The 19,487-nt window shown below is 37.1% G+C and overlaps 1 long non-coding RNA gene across 1 annotated transcript in view; it reads left to right on the top strand.

The window, feature by feature from the left end:
• Nucleotides 1-2,306: 2,306 nt before the first annotated feature.
• The window catches only part of LOC126913444 (uncharacterized), a 20,641-nt gene continuing 3,460 nt past the window's right edge, over nucleotides 2,307-19,487 (top strand). The window contains exon 1 of the long non-coding RNA XR_007708749.1: nucleotides 2,307-2,383. This is a non-coding gene — a long non-coding RNA (uncharacterized LOC126913444). The remainder of the gene's footprint in view (nucleotides 2,384-19,487) is intronic.

Below are 19,487 nucleotides of genomic sequence, written 5' to 3'. Positions count from 1 at the left end.
CACACATAGGTATTCTTCTATTGATTTATGTAGACCATCATGTCTTTAGGTTGCATTTTCTATTTTTCATTTTAACATCAAAGTGCTGCATACTGTGGGGGTGGCAAATCACATCTGTAAACACACGGTAAATTATTAGTGGCAAAGTAATGGCACTTTGTCTAAGAAAAGTAATCCTAATTCATTTCCTCATAGTAACCCAGGATCCTTAAGACTGTAATAAACATTATAATTAGATTGTAATTCAACTGTAATTAAGGAAGATTATTTTCCATAAGAGCAGTCATGCTGATCATACTGTTAGAGGTATGTGTGTGTATTTGTAAAAATCTGTGTTTTGTAAATATCCTTCGTGTGACCTTGTCCAACTCCTTTGGGCACCTCTTTTAATAGCTTTCTTTTTAAGTGATTTTATGCATCTGAAGAAAGACCTCATTGCACACTTCAGAACTAAAATAGCAAAATTTTTGCTAGGTATGCATGAAATTGCATGAAATTTAAACATTCATGACCTTGGTTCTTGTCTGGTATTGCTCCACAGGTTGGAAAAATTAAACAGGATTCATCTGGATCCACGTGGCTTCCCTCATGAGTGGAGATGAATGGAAAATTTATCCATTGTCCCTGCTTCTCCTGGGTCATGTGGACTTCGGAGGATTTGGAGCAGAAGGAGGGAGAAGCCTGAGAAGCAAACAAGTTGGAACTGGAGCCTGCCTTGGCAGTTGCAGCATGTAATTTATTAGGGAGCAGAGATGTCACTGGCAGAGGCCATTTCTCAGGGCCATTTTCTTGTCCTCCGTGATAGCTTGCTCCAGCCCTGCCTGCTTTATCCTCATTTCCTCTCTCCCTTCTGTTGATTTAGCTAGTCCTTTTTCAGTGCAGATCATGTTTGTATACATGAGTGGGTGTGCAAGAAATCTGCATGCTGTTGTGTTGTTTGCCATGCCCTGTAGTTACATTCCTCTGCTCCAAGCTTACTTTGCTGTAAGGTTTCTAGGGCAGCAGTTATCATTGGGTGCACCTCCTGGAACCAGAGGTTCCAGGTAAAGGAACCGGAGCTTCCCTCTGGCTGCCTGCTTTATGCTGCGAGTCACAGAGCAAGGAGGTATCCCTGCATCTGCACATGTCCAGTTCCCATCTATGTGACTTCTGCCTGCACCCTGCCGCTGGTTTTCTACAGTGCTTAAAACAACCAGGTCCCAAATTTTTCTTGGCATTTTCTATAATTGTGTTGGAAGAAGTATATCACTCAGGCTTGGGGGAGTATTTAACTCTCAATAGGATTCTCTCAATAAGATAGCTTAAAGAATACATTATTTTAACATAAACTTTCTAGCTCACCATTGTCTAACTATGGAGCAAATTTCCAAATAAAGCTTGTAGCAGCGTAAGTCTGGGCATTACAAATGAGGATGGAAAGTTTGAACTCTAGTTTTAACTGGGATAGGTACAACATAATTTTTGTGTAGATATAACCAATTATATTTGCTCTGATCCTGTTGCCCTCGCTCGTGGGAGCAGTCCTGCTCATTTCAAATAGCTGCAAGCTTTGCTTGTTCAGTAGAGACAGAGGAACCAATGCAAGCCTGTTCCAGATTTCCTTGATTCGCTTGCTTTTCCAGACTTTATTTAAAATTCTCAAACATTTTTTTCCATAGTACAGATTTTAATTGCTTATGTCAGATTTTATGTTTAATGAAGTATCTGAAAATGCTGGTGTTCATAGCAGATGTATCAGACTACTCCATTAGACACACATATCACCCAAATAAAGGTGAAGATGACCCTCTTCCTAGTAAGTTTTAAGTTGCTGCTAAGAGGAAAAAAAGGATAATCAAATTTACACTTGTATTAAATTTGCATTTATAAGCTATAATAGGAGAAAATTTGATACAAGTGTCTAGCTGAATCTCGCAAGTTATGGTCTAGTTAATTTATTTATCTTATGTAGCAATTCAGCTTTTTAATTTTATTTTGTTTTCAGTACCGGTGTCTCTAGAGGAAACATGGTAAATAGAAAAAAAAAATATGAAGTGCATTAGGCCACTTGGTGGTGTAATATGCAAAGGAAAATGAACTTGTCTTATTAAAGTTAAGGAAATGTACATGATAGACCATTTTTATTTGCTTATTAGAGCAGTGGTGGTTATCTGATTACCACTAGCAGTTACTTTTTAAAAACCTTTAATTTCAAGCAGTGAGTCAAACAAGTGTGTTTGGTAGGCTAAATTCAGGTTTTAGCTCAGCTCTTTCCAAAGGTGCTTGTGTTCAATTATTTGTTTTCTGTTTGTTGGTTTAGAAATCCCGAACTGGTTCACAGTGGGAAATGGAGCATTTAGAAATGGAGAGGACAATGGCCTGCAGCCCCCAGCATGTGACTTCAGTAAGAGCCTTGCTTTTCATCTGCTAGAGCCTGGGTTTCCCTCATACTCACAACAGGTGCAGCAGCTTCTTTTCAGCTCTGTGTTTTATATGTGACTGAGAAGCTTGGAGAAGGTGTGGGCTGCAATGCTTTGGGAGATACCTCAAACTGCACAGGCTGTGGCAAGGGAGCAGGGGTAATCAGTACCAGCAATGTCCTCAGCCCAGCGTGTTCTGCAAATGCATACACCTGCAAAGGCTACGTGTGGTAAGACTGAAACACAAACGCCCTGGTGCAGGGAATACCAAAAGGGAGGGTAACGTGGGAGGATCAGTTTGCTGGGGCCCGTTTGTTTTTCTCCATACAATAAGGAGAATGAAACGCCCAGCTTTCCTTTGCCTTTCAATTCAAACTTCTTGTAGGCAGGTGCAAAATGTTTGAGCTCAGCAGGATGCCACAGGGTCTGCAGAGCAGTGTGCACACAGACAAAAATTTATACTGTATGCACTGGTGTTCATGTCAAGGGAGAAAAGTGAGGATAAAAGCATCAGGATAATGCTGCTCTGCAAATTCTAGCAGAAGTAAACAGTTTCCTTGCAGAGTGGGGCCTGCTAAGGGATGTCAGTTTTAGTCAAACTACTATTCTGAAGTGTTAATCAGAATTTTCTTTACTGGGGGAAAGAAAAAGTGAAGGAAAAAATAGGAAGTTTCAGTTCCCTTTTGACAGAAACATCAAAATAACAGCTTGGTTTCATTTTCAGATTGAGGAAGGGAAAAAATAAAGATGTTTCGACTAGCATTTGGCTTGAGTTTGATTTGGCTTTTTAGCTTACAGCCATCATATGAAGTAAAATTTAAGAACATCTTGAGCCTGGGCTGTTCAAATTAAACTGAAGACATGACTTTGTCCTTGATGGATGTACCAAAGCATGTCTTTGAAACTTTCGGACTGAAATAAGTAGCAGGTACTTGCTAGAACTTTAAGAACAAGTGACCAGGGTGCTGAGCAAGTCGGTGCTAACCTACTGGGACATGCCTTAGGTGAGATTATCTGTATCATTTCACTCTGTTCCTCTGCCAATCCAGAATGTATGGTTGAAGTGAGAACTTCACCTGTGGGCGGTAAGAACGGTAAGGAGGTCTTTAAGTCTGTACGGGGCACGCTCCTGTGCTTCAGAGGACGTCATCTGTAATGGTTGCTCTGCTGCTATTAGGCTTGCTGGTATGGGTGATGACATCCTGGATTGTGTTCTCCAGGAATGTCTTCCACAGTCTACAGCTCTTTACATAATCAGACCTAAAATTTATTCCACTCTCCCATAGCAAGCAAGGTGACAGACTATTGATTAATTTACGCTGTGGATATTATCTCCTAAAACTTTTAAGTGGTACTTATGACCAAAGGTGAGATGGGAATGGGAGAGGCATAATTTATAACATACTTCTATAGTTCCTGTGATATCCCCCGCAATTTTGTTCTCTGAAAGCTTGGAGGACGGAAGCATAAACAGAGCATCCAGTAGGGTCACTTGAGCCTTTAGTTTGCTGATTATATGTAATCAAAATAATGTTATTTCAATACCCAAGTATTAAGGACATGTTGAAGGCTATGAATATCTTAAAAAATAAAGTAGCATGTGTGTATTTCTAGGCAGTGTCTGGTCTGAACCGTGAATTGTTTGAAAGTATTCATTCTCCTCTCATTGAAACTTCTAGTTCTCTTGAATAAGGTCCATTCAGCTTTACAGGTTTGAGAGATGCATTAACAAGCTGGGTGACAGGATCAGCAACAGGATAGACCCATGTTTAATTGTAGTGTAAAGACACTTGGAGACGTTGCTCCTATGTCAACTGGTAACCGTTTCTCTTGCTTCAAGAGATTTCTTTGTTGTCTGAGTATGGCTCTTGGAGCAGTTGATGACTCTTTGCAGTTTCACTAGACAGTTACGGTGCTCTGTAACAAGATACAGGGATATTTTTTTTTGTTGTTGTTGTGCTTCAGTTTTCCTTAGTGTTACAGCTTCAAGGATATTTAAGTCTTCATTATTTTTGTAATTTTTTTTTAATCTTTTTGTATAGATTGTGCAGTGGGAATGTGAAGTAGTAACTGCTATGAATGCTCCCTGACTTTTGCTGTGATTAAATTTTTTAAAAAAAAAAAGAAAAAAAAAAGATTGTCTGGGTTGGAAGCTGATAATAGCAGAAATGAATTGAAATGAAAACTATGAGAGATTTTTCTGACTAGGCTGATTTACCTGAACTCTGTACAGATTTTAGTTCTTCTGAATTCTTTAAGAATAACCAGCATGAGGTGGATTCAAAGGGAATATGGATGCAGTTGATGGGGAGGAGTATGTCTCCACTATACTCGTATTATGCGTCTCTTTATTACACTGCTTTTCTAATGAAAGGGTTTGCCAACAGAACTGTACAAAATGACAAATAAATGGTCTCTTTTTTAACCACCTTTAAATGAAAAAGTAACGAATTTGGTCCAGGGAGTGGAGGAAGGGATTCAAGTATTTTAGCATGTAACTGCTCAGATGGAGTCTGTTTGGTTAGACACAAATTTTTTATGTCATTGCTTATTAATGTTGTTGTGCCAAGTGTTTATGCATGATTATCCAAGAAGAACTGGATGTGATCAATTCAAAATGGCCTTGTCAGAATGCATGAAGAATTCACTCTGAGATATATGTGGATATAAATGCTTTATGATTTATTCTGACAGGGTATTCACATTGCTGCTTTAGGTATTTCTCCCAATCTTTCCATAGGATCTGATCACAGTTAGTGCTTTATTCTATTAATTTAAAACATGAAAACAACAATATGGCCACTTCTCGCTGGACTTTTATATATCCTATTAAATTAAATTGATCATACCAGTGATCTACCCGGATCTGTCACCAACAGATACTTAGAAGATCTGCCCCTGGTTGCAGCAATTTCCTTCTATTTCCTTTTAATAGAAGGTGAACTGAATTACAGCGTGCTGTAGGCTTGGGGGAGAAATAGATTCTGACCTTGGGGCTACACTTTTTATGTAGGTTTCTGTAAGCCCTTCTTTTCCCTCTGTGGTCTTCACGCCTCCAAAGAAAACTACTAATTCTAAAAATTGCTTAACAGGTTTATGAAATTTTGCATAGAGTTGCATTAGGCAACTTAAATGCGCAGTGGCATGGTTATTCCCTGATGTTACATCCTGATGTTGACCACCTATTTCTCGGAAGGACGTTGTCTTACATACTGAGAATGGAATGATCCAATATTATTTGAAGTTTTAAGCTCATGTTTATGTTTTTGTTTTGTTTTGTTTTTCATTGTCTTATGATGGGTGGTTCCAGGGACGATTGGGCTAGAAGGTAGTTTTTTAATCAATGGTTTACATTTTCTGTCCCTCATTTCACTCACATGCCCTTGTTTTTCCATACACATGAGCATGAATTTCAGTCATAGTTACCCTCATGTCAAATTACTGTATCTTGGAAAAACAAAATTGTCGGTGAAATTGTCTGTGTTTAACCTTACAACAAGTTAGCCAGTAATTTTGCCCCAAACCCATAGTATTGTTTATAGTTTGTTTGTTTGAAAGGAGCACTTTCTTATCTTTGTCGATATAGGGTAAAACTTGGAAATGTGCATTCCAGAGACAAAATTAATTTAGATTTATTTTTTAAAGTACTATGATTATTCTAGTGGAAGTTGTGGCATTTTCAATGCTTGTAGTTGCTATTTTTTTCTCTTAAAATTTGTCCTTATTGAAATATCTTTATTAAAATATCTGAAAGTTAGACATGTTTCTTAATGTAATTCCCTATCTCAAGCTACTCCTAAGTACTGTTTAGCCAAAGATATGCATAGGAAGCAGTACAGGAAGAAGTTTTAACCATACAGTAGGTGGCACTTTCAGAGTCCTTGTTGGGCTGGTTATATTGCTGGAAATGTTTATTTGAGATAATCTATCAGAGGGGGTTGCAAAAGTTTTTCTGTTTTTTGTAGAATCTATTTCTGATTTTGCTGGTAGATGCTACATAAAAAGACAATGCAATTTCAGAAAAATAATTTAACATTCTTGCTTGATTTCATTTGAGGCATAGATGTAGGTCATACTTCTTCAAGCGAAACCTTATATTTATTGTTACCTGACAGAATTCTTGCTTGATAGTATAGAGCGACACTTCACAGTTGCCAAATTTCACTGGAGATGAAGTGATAATCTCTGGCTATAAGTTGTAAATTGCTTTGGGATAAAAGGTACTGCATAAATGTAAATTGTTACCTTATTAAATGCAAGTGTCACATAACATGGTTTTCAAAATACTAATGAGTATTTTCTCTACAGGTCTGATCTCTTTTTAAAGATAAAATAGCACTGGGTTTATTTTATTAACGTAAAAAGTTATTATCTAACACATTGTGAATGTTATTGATATAAACAAACATTTGGAAGTATTATGAGATAAAATAAGATGAAGTTTTACAGTGTTTTTATTAGTTTTAATGTTTTGATTACCAATCAGATTGCTTATTTTTATGATTAAATTAAAAGAAATGTTTTATGATAATACTTATTAAAATACTTTTTGGGGAGTCTTGTATCTGCTTTTAACAACACAGAAGTCAAAATGTCATAGAGACTATTCTGGATGTGCGCAATGATTAAAGATGTTAACATCAAAAACACTGAATGGGAAGATTGTTTGGGGGATTTTTAACTGAAGTACTGATGAATACTGTTTTGTGATTTTTCTATATCGTTTCTGTTACTTCAGTTACTTCTCCCCATTCATATGCTTGGCTTTTAATAGGAGGAACAAAAATCAATGAGACTATGACTTAAATGAATGGTTTCATCGGTAGCTTGCAAGATCATAAAATTCTTACCAGTCTAATTGTGGTTGTTAAGAAGTGTTTAGTCAGTTCTGCCTGACTAAATCTAACACTCATCTGAGCAACCATAAGAATATGAATACATTTTTACATACCAGCTACTGAAATTTGACAGGTAATATGCTTTAAAATGATTTTGCTTCACGAACTTACTTTATCGAAGGAAGAAATGGAAAAAAATAGGAAGTATTTAAGTAAAATTGCCTAGGAAGAAGAATCATAGCTGTAGAGCAAACAGGGGGAAAACTCCCACATAACTGGGAATTGTCAAGTTCTGTTATAGCTGTGAGAAAACCAGAAAGCCAAGTTTGATGAGAAATGGTAAGACTAAGTGGGAAAAAAAATCTATGAAGGCTTAAATAATGATGTAAGATATATTCCCATAGCACGTAAAATTTTGTTGTTGTTATTGGACACTGAACTTGTCCACCATAATTTCCTTTTGTGCTGAACTACGTTTCATTCATAATATATAGTCATATATTTTTAGGAATACTAAATGGTAGGCTCTCTTGTCTATAAATGAAGAGAGTTTTATGCATGTACATTTTAGCAAGTCTAATTTCACTTTCAGAGCATGTTTACATCAGGTAAACACTCTCATTCTGTGTTCTGATTGTATTCATTATTATTCTGACATAATTCATGTTGTAAAACATGGGAAGAGAGTAATGCTAATATAGCAATAAGCAGTACAGTAAAAAATGAAACTAAGTTTTCCAGATGTATTGCTAAGCTGACCTCATGACCAAAAAGAATCAGAAATCAGATGTTATTTTCTGTCTTCTCTTGCTGAAAATATTAATTTATTTTTTATTGTTGCTCAGCACATGATCACGAAAGACTTATGCACTCTTGTAACAATAACTATGAACAGACTGTAATAACCTGCTCTGTGAAATGATAATACCTGCTAAAAACTAAAGGAGGTGCAGTAGAATAGCTTTATTCTAAAACAGTTGTTTTTAAATTATTTTCTGCTTTTGCTACCATTTCCCTCTTAGGAAAATAGTGTGTTCAGGAGAGCTACAGAAAGAGGTGCCAGATATATAAATCACCATTTTTATTCTGTTCTTTAGATATCTAAAGGTTATGTATGGCTCTGGTCTTTAAAAGCAACATGGAGATGTTCTACAGCTGCTTGCTGATGTCTGACTCAACAGTGCCTCACACTCCTACCTGCCTGCAGGTGTCATGGTGTATTCTCCTGACGTGATTAAAATAAGCATTATTTTGTGAAAAAAAAGGTATAAGGCATAGAGGGAATCTGAATAAGTATTAAGGATGAAGATACCATGAAGAGAACAGCTTTCTCAAAAGGGAAACTTTATTTACCCTAGGCTCTCATGGTCCTGTCAATATCAGTGTACTGTTAAGGCATTTCACAAAAATATAGCATTTCTTTAGCACAATGACTTATTTAGCAGTCTCCCCAGGCTATTCCAGACTTTCATTAGAACTATATCATTCTATCACAGATGCTTATTTATACCCTTTCACAGCCTGATTAAAAAAACAAAACAGAACATTTGTTTTTCTAAGCTAAACCAAATGATAGTGCTGGTATTCTGGGGAAATTACTGTTTTACACAGCTGAATAGTTGACTTGATTGTCCTTCAAGTGCATTTCACTTTGTAGTGGAGGATTTGCATGGGCTATACTTGACTAGAGACAACACCTTGTGCTTTAATTCTTTGGCAGCAGTTCACCATCAGAGGTCTGCACGTTTTGCTCTATAAACCAGCTCAGTGTCTGGTGCCATTGTACTTACAACTAAAGGAAGAAGCGTACGGCTTAGCTGGGCTGGTATGTGCTGGTGTCAGCTGAACTGGGGAGTAAGGGTGGAGGTGCGATGAGTTCTCTTAGCCAACAGGCAGTTATTCAAGTAATAATCTTTTCAGTCAAATGCACAAGTCTTCCCACCTTGAAATAAGTCAGACTTCTGACAGGCTATGTTGATAGATTTCAAGCCTCTTTATATTAGGCACAGACTGTAATAAGCACTGGCCATAAGCATTGCATTATTTTCCTTGTCCTAAACGACCTTATTCTGTGAATGTAAACTTCTTCAAGGCACTTTGCAGCCAGGGCTTCTGCTTTTGTAATATGACTGCTGTGGCTGCCACTGAAGAGAACTAAGATCAGGATTTCCAAAGGTAAACTTGAATTCTCACATCAATCTTGGCAGTTGGGGATTACACAGTCCACACTGGCGTGTTCTATGGATGAGGTGTTTATGATAATATTTGCCAACCAGCCAGAGAGAAGAGCAAAATAGACAGGACTGCTGTTTCTTACCAGGAATGCTGTAGTTACAAACAGTCAAATGCTGCCTCCTCGTAAGAGTTTAGCTTAGCCTACAAAGCAGAAAAGACATTTTCCAGTTATTAGCACAACTCCTGGAGTATTTTAGCCCAGATTTATTCAAAACTTGGTTTTATTCTAGAAATCAAGTTACTCTAGGATTACTTCTGTGCAAACAACAGAAGATTTTGGCTTCTCTGTTGGCTTTCTTTATAAATAATTCTGAGTTCTTTTCCATAGCCTTCATTTTACACTGACTGATGCAAAGCTTCAGCTACTGAAAGTTCACAAGAAAAAAAGAACATGTATTTTGTATCAGCTGTGAAAATCTGCTGTTGAGTGACACCTCTGCAATCAGTAGGTCAACAGAGCAGAATCAAGCTTATTGTTTCCTTCACAAGGAAGGCCAAAACTGAAGAGCTGCAGCCCCACTTCTGATTTGTACTGTTCACTACCACATCCATCTGCATAAATATGCTTCCTTACAGAATTTAGATGAATAGAAATGCCTCCTTTTTGGCTTTATTAATGCCATTTATTTTTAATAGAGGGGAAAATTGAAATAAGTTCTTTATGTGGAGTCTGTTGAGGAAAGGAATCTGGGGAAAAAAAAACTTAAAAGTTAATTTTTTTTTTTTTATCTTGAAATCTTGTGCTTAGTAAGTGTTTAAAAATTTCTGGCAGTCCTGTTAGTAAAAATAATTATTCACAGCCTTCTGGGTGTTGTGGATCTTTTCATTTTATATGTTCAAAAGAAAGGGGGATTCTTCTGAATCCTCAAATGTACAAAAGTACATTAATTTCATTTTTATGACATTTCTTCAGTGCATTAGACTTGCAAGGATTTTTAACCCAGAGATTTAGCAGTAGTGTGGGAAGACAAGCTTTTTTTTTTTTTTTTTTTTTTTTTTTTTTTTTTTTTTTTCCAGGAGGGCGTTTTGGGTCATTTTAGATGAAAGCAATTTCGGTTCATGCTATTATGTTGGTTTCCTGGTTACAGTTCAGTTTTGATTCCCCCTCTAGAGAACACACAACAGGGAAAAATGTTGGCAACTCTATTGGACTTCTGGGTTGTTGGGTTTCTTTTTAATTTTAGCGTGTATTCTAGTTAATACTTTTGGATAGCGTCAGCCTTACTTCCCAGGTTAGTTTCACTGATCATCTTTTGGGGGGAAGCATATTTATTAGGTGGGAACTGCTTACGTAGAACTCATCAGTGTGACTAGAAGTGATGGATCTTGCTTCTTTGATCAGGGGAGTCCAGTTCCTCAAGAGCACATAAGACTTGCACAATGTAACTAAATACAAGATAACACCACAGTTTACAAAAATAGTGCTGTACACTCCAACAACTGCACAATACAGAGGCTGTAAAGATGCCCACCAGGGATTCTTCTTATGCAGCCATTTTGTAGAGCTCCGTGTAGAGTATGGCCACAGGAGGAAAGCTTGGGTAGTGTTTGCATGGTAGGGGGATCTCTGGGTAGTTCCACTACTGATGCACAGTCCCAAAAATATCTGAATTGATTGAGTGAGCACATTATACCTTTTGGATAAAGGAATTTTCCTGAAAGGAAATGCTGAAGTGACCTCTCAGTGTGAATTCTGTGTCACACCTACTACAGGTGCAATGATAAATTCCACTGCTCTTTTCTAATAAATGATCTAAGTGTATTGGATCACACGCATTGCTGGCCATTTCCATGGGTGCTTAGGAAGATCATCCTCCAAAACAGAGGTGTTGGAAGTTCTGGTGTCCATAGCAAATTTAGTCACATTCTTTCTTCCCTATTTATTTTTAGCCCAATGTAGATTTATGTTTCACTGTCCTTTGCTAATCACCCAAACACTTGCTGAATGTTTTATGATGGGTCTGTTTCTCTGGGAGTGACCAGTACACTGGGTATTCCTGGTGACAACTGGTACTTCGTAAATGCAGTATATTAATAGCATAAGAGCTTTATTACTTATTATTTAGAGATTTACAGGTTGTTTCTATTAAGAGAAGATTTTTTTTTTCTTTTAACGTGAAAAGACACACAAAAGTGTACCATATTCACAGAGAGTAGATAGTCTTGTTTATCTAAACATTGTTGGGATTAAATAGCAGCAAATAGTTTATTGATTTATGGTTCCAAATCCTTTGGTTTAGAAAGTGTTCTTGCTCTCTTGCTTTCTCTGTCAGCTTTCTCTCATCTCTTACCATGCTTTTCTTCCCATGTCATTGACTTCCCTGCTACCTACATTTTTATTTATTTATTTATTTTTCCTCTGGCTGCCTCAGGTTGTTTTTAGTGTTCAGTATTCATTTGCATGTGACTCCACCAAAAATCCACAGGTGGATTTTAGGAAAACCTTAGTCTACCTGGCCCAACCTCTAGAACTTCAGCCAGGGTTGCGGAACTGTGTTGGGAATGGTGGCATCCTTGTTCAGCTGTTACCATGAAAAAATGGACTTCAAGCTGTTCTCTTAATGGCATGTGGCTGCTGTACCTGCTACCCTGAAGGCAATTTATAAGACTACCTGTAGGTCAAAACCCCATTCCTAGGAGGCTGCCTGATCTTCAGTATATCATTTTAGCTGTTAAGCTTGAATGGATGCCCCTTTCATGCATCTAATGAGGTTGTAAAGACGAGGAATACTTTCCTGTGCAGCATGTACAGCTTGGAATGTTACTGCTGTGCTACCTCTTCACTCATTTTGTTTGAACATGTTATTCAGCATTTAAGTCAGCACTGATTTTCCAGTAATATTGCATAGAATTAGGATTTGGATATAAATGCAATGATATCTGATATGACTTCAGATCTGATATTATAGGAACTGTTGCTTTTATGTGGAGCAGAAGTTCCATATTTCATTGTCTTAGTTCCACAATCAGATACACATTTGCTTAACAGTAGGGAGGATCTATGGATCTATGTCTGTATTCATTCATGGAGAAAACCACCACCATCTAGAAGGAACAGTCTCTTACACTTGTGATTTTCAGACTGATTTAGCAGCTCGGTGGGTTTCACATTTATATGACAACTGATGCTGCTTTTTTATGGATTTGGGATTCTCATTTTTGGTTTTGATTGACATTAGAATCTAACACACTAAAAGGCTGCCTGTCTGATGTATACTCTGGTTGTGTTGCTACAGAGCTCAGGGTTTCATTGTGCTAGATACTATAGCTGCCTACAGAAAGACGGTCTTTACCCAAAATAGCTTGCTATCTAAATACATACCAGAATGGAGCTACAGCTTTTTATATTTTGGTGAGGTTATGGCTCAGAATGTTTTCCTATATTTTTACCTAATCGTATTTTCACTGCCTCAAAACATGATTTACGTCAACTTCCATTAAAGCTTTTAAGATTTAGGAAAATTTTCCATCTCATAATTTTATTTGTTCATAGATTTGTACTTGTGTGATTTATGATGTACCTGGATTAAAAATAAATGAAACCCAAAGAATAAACATATGGTGTATAAGAAAATTCCTTTACCCAGTTTTGATCTTGGGGGCCGTGAGCTCCTTCAGTGGTGTGACAGAAGCCATAGTGCTGCCCAGGGTTGCTGCTGTGTTTATGTGCAGTACGGAGAAGCTTTCAGTGACGACTGCTTCACTGTGACTGTCGCTGTGCTCAACAGGTCTGGTAATCCTGATAAGCCTAGAATACGTTCATTTTGTGTTTGTACAGCTTGAAGAGATCAGGGTAATGGGACAGAATACTGTTGAAATAGATGGTATCTGAGAATAGACTGCTGCCATAACAGCCTTTTCCTGTAGCTTTACAGAAAACAACAACAAAAAAATTGCTAGGACTGGGCCGTAGATCTGATGATGTCAGAGCATTTTCCACCCAGTGACTGGGTGTCTAGAGATGATTTGTGGGGTGGGGGGAGGAAATGTATCAGCATTTTATTTACACTGGTTATTTTATTTTAGAATGATGAATGTCAACTTTTCTTTAAGTGTGATTCTTCTGATGTAACTTGAATGCTTATTTTAATTGTTTAATTATTTTAGGCTTTTTGTTGAAGTTTCTTCTCTCTCTCCATTACTAACAAGTTACGCTTTCATCCTCATTGTTATACAGTGCAAGGTGAAGTACTCATTGAAAGGTTATTTGACATACTGAAAGAATGAAAGTCTAGTGAGATATGAATATATATATATAATGATAGGACAGATATATAATGATAGGAGTGCATTGCAGTTGAGATGTACAACATAGTGGGTGATTTAACTTATATGAAAGGTAAATATGCTGTAGAAAGTTCTCGTTTATACCTTTACTATCATATAAGCTAGTATTAAATGCTCAGTATAAAAAGAGTAATTTTGACTAAATAAGTGGAAACTGCGTGTAGTCAGTAATTGCTATTCTCATCATAGCAGCAAAGCAAAAATATGTAGTATTACTTTGGGGATGCTATTTTGGATGAAAGAATGTTGTGTTTCAAGGCTAGTGGAAAGTATGATTAATGCTTTAGAAATGAAGTATTTTGGATGTTTCTGTGTGTGGAGTTACTGCCATACCACTATAAAGAGTTAGTCCTATGTTGTAAATGAGCTTCAGCCTCATGTTTCCTTGTCTGAGATGTTTAAAGGTCATGTCCCTTTTAGGAGTTTTATTTCTAAAAGTAATGGAGCAGAAATAGTTTCCTCTTTGAAATCTTTTTAACTGTCAAATGCTGAATGTAAATTCAGTTGGGCTTTGTAGCAGTTCTGTTTTTGTCTGACGCAGTTTGTGCTGGGTCCTTGCCTGTTTGCTTCACACTGCTCCTTCCAGTTCCTTGTTTACCACTGCTAGCACAGCTACTTGTAAGCAGGCAGCTGCTTCCAGAGAATAAGTTGCAGTTTGAAACGATGGCTTTGTATAAAGTGATCTAGTTTTTGGATTTGTTCTCTTTGGTCATGTGATAGTGGAATATCATTTGAACTACATTGATTGTATAAGTTGTGTTTCTGGGAAAATGATGATGGAATCCTTGAATGACATTGAGCCTTCTATCCAAAAGGAAGAGTCACTCTTTGTGTGGGTTTGTCCTGGAAGGCTGATAGTAAGCAAGGAGCTGATAAAGTCAGAACGAGGTGATGCTGAGATGTAAAATTTACAATTCAAAAGCAGAAGGTAGAAAAAGAAAAATCATAATACTGTCACGATCAGAAATGGGATGAAAGAAGTGGTTAACTTGGGGGATTTTATCAGGGAAAGCAAGAACAGAAGTACCTGGATTCATGTTCAAGATGATCAAGTTTCAAATATGAAATCAGAAAGCTTTCTGAGGTCAGGAATAGAAGATCAGCAGAGGAGTTTGGAATGGCAACAAGACCAAGCTTATTAACTGCTTGGGATGAGGTGGTGCAGGCAAACAGCTTGTTTACTCCTCGTTCTTAGTCAGTTCTTCTCTGAAATGCTGTTGTGAATTATCTATAAATTCGTCAACTATGTGGGCTGTTTGGAGAGCTTGCAGTGATATTTCACAGTGATATATTTACATTTTTAATCAATTTAAAAAACCTTATTGAATTCATATGCTGAAAATGAAGCAGGTATCAATTGGAAAGAAATGTTTCTTGAAAAAAGCCAAGGCATTCAGGAAAGTAGATGAGAACAGTGGTGTATAGGAATATATTTTTTCCTCTGAACTGTATGTTGGAATTCTTTACTGCAGCAAAGTAGTTCCAAGTCACAATTTATACATTCAATTGTTTGCAATGCAAATTGGAAACCAGCCTTGTCATTTTTCACTCATGTTCCACTCCACAGCCTAGAATCCAGGAGAGCTTTGGAAACCCATAGCTGACATTGTAATGGTGTATGGCTTTACCACAGTGTGAATTCCTTTTAATGTCAGTTTCTCTATGGGGGATTAGCCACCACAGATGTCACAGATCCTGGGAATATCTTCCATGATAAAAAAAGGAAAGCTGGCATCTCAACTGTCATTTAATAATCTACAGACTTGTTAACTTATGTGTTTTATGACATTTGATACCTGCAGATACAATAAACCTGGTCTTCAAATGCTTGCTGGTTTGATTGCAAAATGTGTATTAATTTATATTCTTTTAGAACAGTTAATTATACAATTTTGTGTTGTCATTGCTTTGGCTTTTTTAAGATATCAGTGGATAAAGTAAGAGCGCTGACCTTCCCATTACATAGATCTTAAAGCAAGCCTCTCTGACTAATAACTTCTCCCCCCACCCCACCCCCTTTTTTTTTTTTCCCCCCCCCTCATCCCCATGTAATGTTAGTCTAAAATGCTGATTAAGGTCAAAACAAGTTTATGCCAGTTAAAAACGGGCATATGGAAAGTTCCAGTGCTGAGCTCCATAAGGTATGAGGGAGGAATTTATAGCCTTGCAATGCTCCCAGTGCTTCTCTTTTATTAACTACCCTAAGCATCCTAAAATTCTCAACAACAATCTGCCTGACAACAGGGAACCCTCTAAATCTGTATTTAGTAGTAATCACTCTGCCCCAACAGTACTCCAGATAGATGTGTGTATCAGGTGTTCTGTGACCTCCCAGCAAACTGTGACGCTTTGTTCTGCACTGTAGATGTGAAAAATAATGCAATTCTTTTGTTTTACTCTTACTTAAAAACAATGGTATGATTCTTAAATTCTGCTTTACTAATTTTGCTTGTAAGAACATGTTTGTCTCTTCGTTTTAAAGAAATAGCTAAAAAGACAGCATTCCACAATGATTTTAAGCATGTAACCCTTGTTCTATTTATACAGTTTTCTTTTCACTTGCTTCAAGTGAGGGACACTTAGCTGTCCTCTGGAGGAAAGAAAAGAGACTAACAAGTTTGTCAGTATTTACTCTTTTTGAAAAGTAGGTCCTCAAGATCTGTATCCTAGTGGTGATCTAAAAAAAAAAAAATTAAAAAAAAAATGATACTATTATTCCTTGCTAGTGCAACAGAAGAGCTATCATCTCAGTAGTTCTTGTAGCCACAGAACGACACAGAGAGCTCATGTTTATTAGGTTACCTGCTACCTGTTAGAACCCTAAGGTTGTCAGAGTTACTGCTTTCCAGGATACTCCATCCTGTAAGTATCTCCACCCATATTTGTTCATAGATATAAGAGCTCACATTTTCACTTTCTTTGCATCTATTTTTTAATTGGCTATACATGACCTGTTCATGGTATGGTTAAATTCTCCTCCACTTTTTATCAGCAAACTTTATCAATATTTATATACTTTTCTTCTTTGTCAGTGTTGAAAACATGAAACACTATTGACCACAGATCCCTCTTTCTTAATAATTACTTATTTTTAATTAATTGTTTGCCTTTTTTTTTTTTTGTACTAAATATTAATTAAAATCAAGAACAGGTGTTCATCAAAGATCTTCCAATGCAATTTGTTATGTTTGTACCTCCCACCTTCATCAACAAAACTTGTCATTTCATAAAATAAGAAGATGAAATAAATCTGTTGTAACCTTTATGCTTTTTCCCAAGCTGCAATACAATTGGGAGATATGTATTCCCTGTAAACATTTAGAAATTTGCCTCTTTATGTTCTTAGATTTCTGCTAAAGACTCTTCTGTAATAACTGTATAAATATGGTAATGCATAACGCAGTGTTATGCAGTTGTCATTATTCTTATAATGACTAGTGCACACAGACTTTGGTGTAGCGTGGTGTGGTTATGTCCAAATAGGCTGGCCTGGGGCCTTGACGACATCACAGAACTTAGGGGAAGCTGTAGCATCTGCTGGCATTCAGGGTAAATATTTTTGTGGTTAATTTATACTCAGTTTTGTGCTGGTAGATTCTCCATTTTCAAACTAGCAATTTTACAGCTATGTTGAGTATGTTTCCAGAGATCATATTAAAGATGTGTCTGTTGGGTGTAAGGTTTTGAGGAAAGGCTATGGAAAAGTACAGAGAATTGAAGCTCCTGAATGTTGAAATCCTAACGTATGGTTCCTACAGTGATACTGTGAATAATGGCATATTTGCTTCCATGAAATAATGTTATTGTCTTTGGTGTCATGTTTCAATTTTTCACTGCCAGAGGTTGATCAAAGCTCTCTTGTGGAAAAAATACCTGGAAAAAATATGTCCTTTAGGAGGTTTAGGTGTGTTGCCTTTCCATTTCACTGGGTGAGCCAATGGTTTTGTTTAAAGAAAGGGGTAATAAACAGTGTCTGAGTTATATTCTACAGCGCTTTAAAATCTTTGTCGTATTAGCCTGTCCTTATTTTCTTTTGAAGTTAAGTTGCCAGTTATCCCCTTATTTCTTTTCTTTTTTTTGCCTCTGTCCTTGACCCTAGTTTTAGACCGTTGAACCCCTCATATATGTTATCTTTTTTGACACTGGTCAGAATGGGACAGCTTCTGATGAGGATGTTTCATTGTTTTGCAAAATACCATATTTAAGAGAGGATTTCTGCAGCTACAAAGGACAGCTAGACATCTGACTGAAAATCAGTGCTAACTGAATACTTCACTCCCTCTGTACCTTTGAAAATCTCACCGTATAATAATATTTCCCTCTGGAGTTGTCTGAATGAGAAAGATAACCGATGTCTGTGTATCATGATTGCTTACCCAAGACATTGCTGTGTAAACCTAGTAAGTGGGGATCAAGATACTTTGTGATATGCTCTACCATGCCAAAACAGTGGGTAAATCTTTTCACTGAAGTGGTGATTTGGAAATTTGTATTTAATCCAAATAGTCCCTAAGTGCCACTACAAAGAAGTAAGAATTAATTGCATTATTTTGGTGACATACATTGTATGCAGTACAAATTAGAATAACGTGCACTGTGTAAAGATTTTCAGTATCAGCTTTATTAATTCAGGGAGAAAGTTTGAAAATTCTGGTGTATTAGCATGCTAAATGCGTTTCTGAATTTCTGAAGTTCCATATTTTTGACTTACAAAGTGAGTCTACCAAGGGCGATGTTAATAGAGGGTATTTTTAGCTATTTTTCAAACTTATATGTTTACACAACCACTTTTTTTTTCTTAGTTTAACAAATATGTAGGACAAGTTCAGCAAGACAATAAGTAGTGTCTAAGTAAACTGGATGTATGAACACAAATTTCCTAAACTGCGCATGTGTCCCAGTCCCAGTGACCCTCTAAGAAACATTTACACCTGTGAATGCCTATATCACTTAGAAAAGCAAGATTTAGCCTGCATCAACACATCAAAGTTGTGGTGCCTTTGTAGCCCAGATATGTACACTCGAGTTAGCTTTAATCTTCAGTAACAGTAGTAGCAAAGATGCCATGTGAAGGGCTCCAGCATGGAGCAGCAGCCAAAGTAAGTGTCCGTTAAATGGATTATATTTCATTTTGCAGTTGACAATACAGTTAGTGCCAGGTGACTTTAGTAATGTTTTTAATTGGGCCTGTTAGATTAACTCTAGCAAAAGCCAGTCTAATTCTGCTGTCATCTTTACTGTGCATGCCTGTCGTTTGACTCAAGTCACTGCAGTGCTAGTGAAAATTGTATTTCAGACCTGTCAGATGAGAGAGACATGCTGTGATGTGACATGTGATCACTGGTGACATACTCATGGCTCAATCCTGACAAAGGAGAAGCTCACTGGGTTCACAAAATATATAAGAATAAACTTTATTTTAGCTGTGAGACTCATGAGAGAGCATAAAACAGAAAAAGAAAGACACCCCTACCTGGTTCCTAAGGTAGCCCTGAACTACAGATTGCTAGGGGCTGGGAGATTTTAGCAGACTGAAGAATCACTGTATGATTATTTTGTCTTTAAGCTGTTCCCTACGCATCTGCTGTTGACCTCTCTCAGAGATTATGTGGATTTGGCTTAAATCAGTACCACTGTTTCTTTATTTTTCCTTATACCAGTGCTTTCATGGCTCTGGGTCACGCTGCCACAACCATATAGCACTTAGCCTACAGAGCTCTTTTTGTCC

The sequence above is a fragment of the Cygnus atratus genome, chromosome 12, assembly GCF_013377495.2.
Source record: "Cygnus atratus isolate AKBS03 ecotype Queensland, Australia chromosome 12, CAtr_DNAZoo_HiC_assembly, whole genome shotgun sequence".
NCBI lineage: Eukaryota > Metazoa > Chordata > Aves > Anseriformes > Anatidae > Cygnus > Cygnus atratus.
The sequence above is the reverse complement of the archived record's forward strand: the minus strand, read 5'-3'. Positions and strand labels throughout refer to the sequence as shown.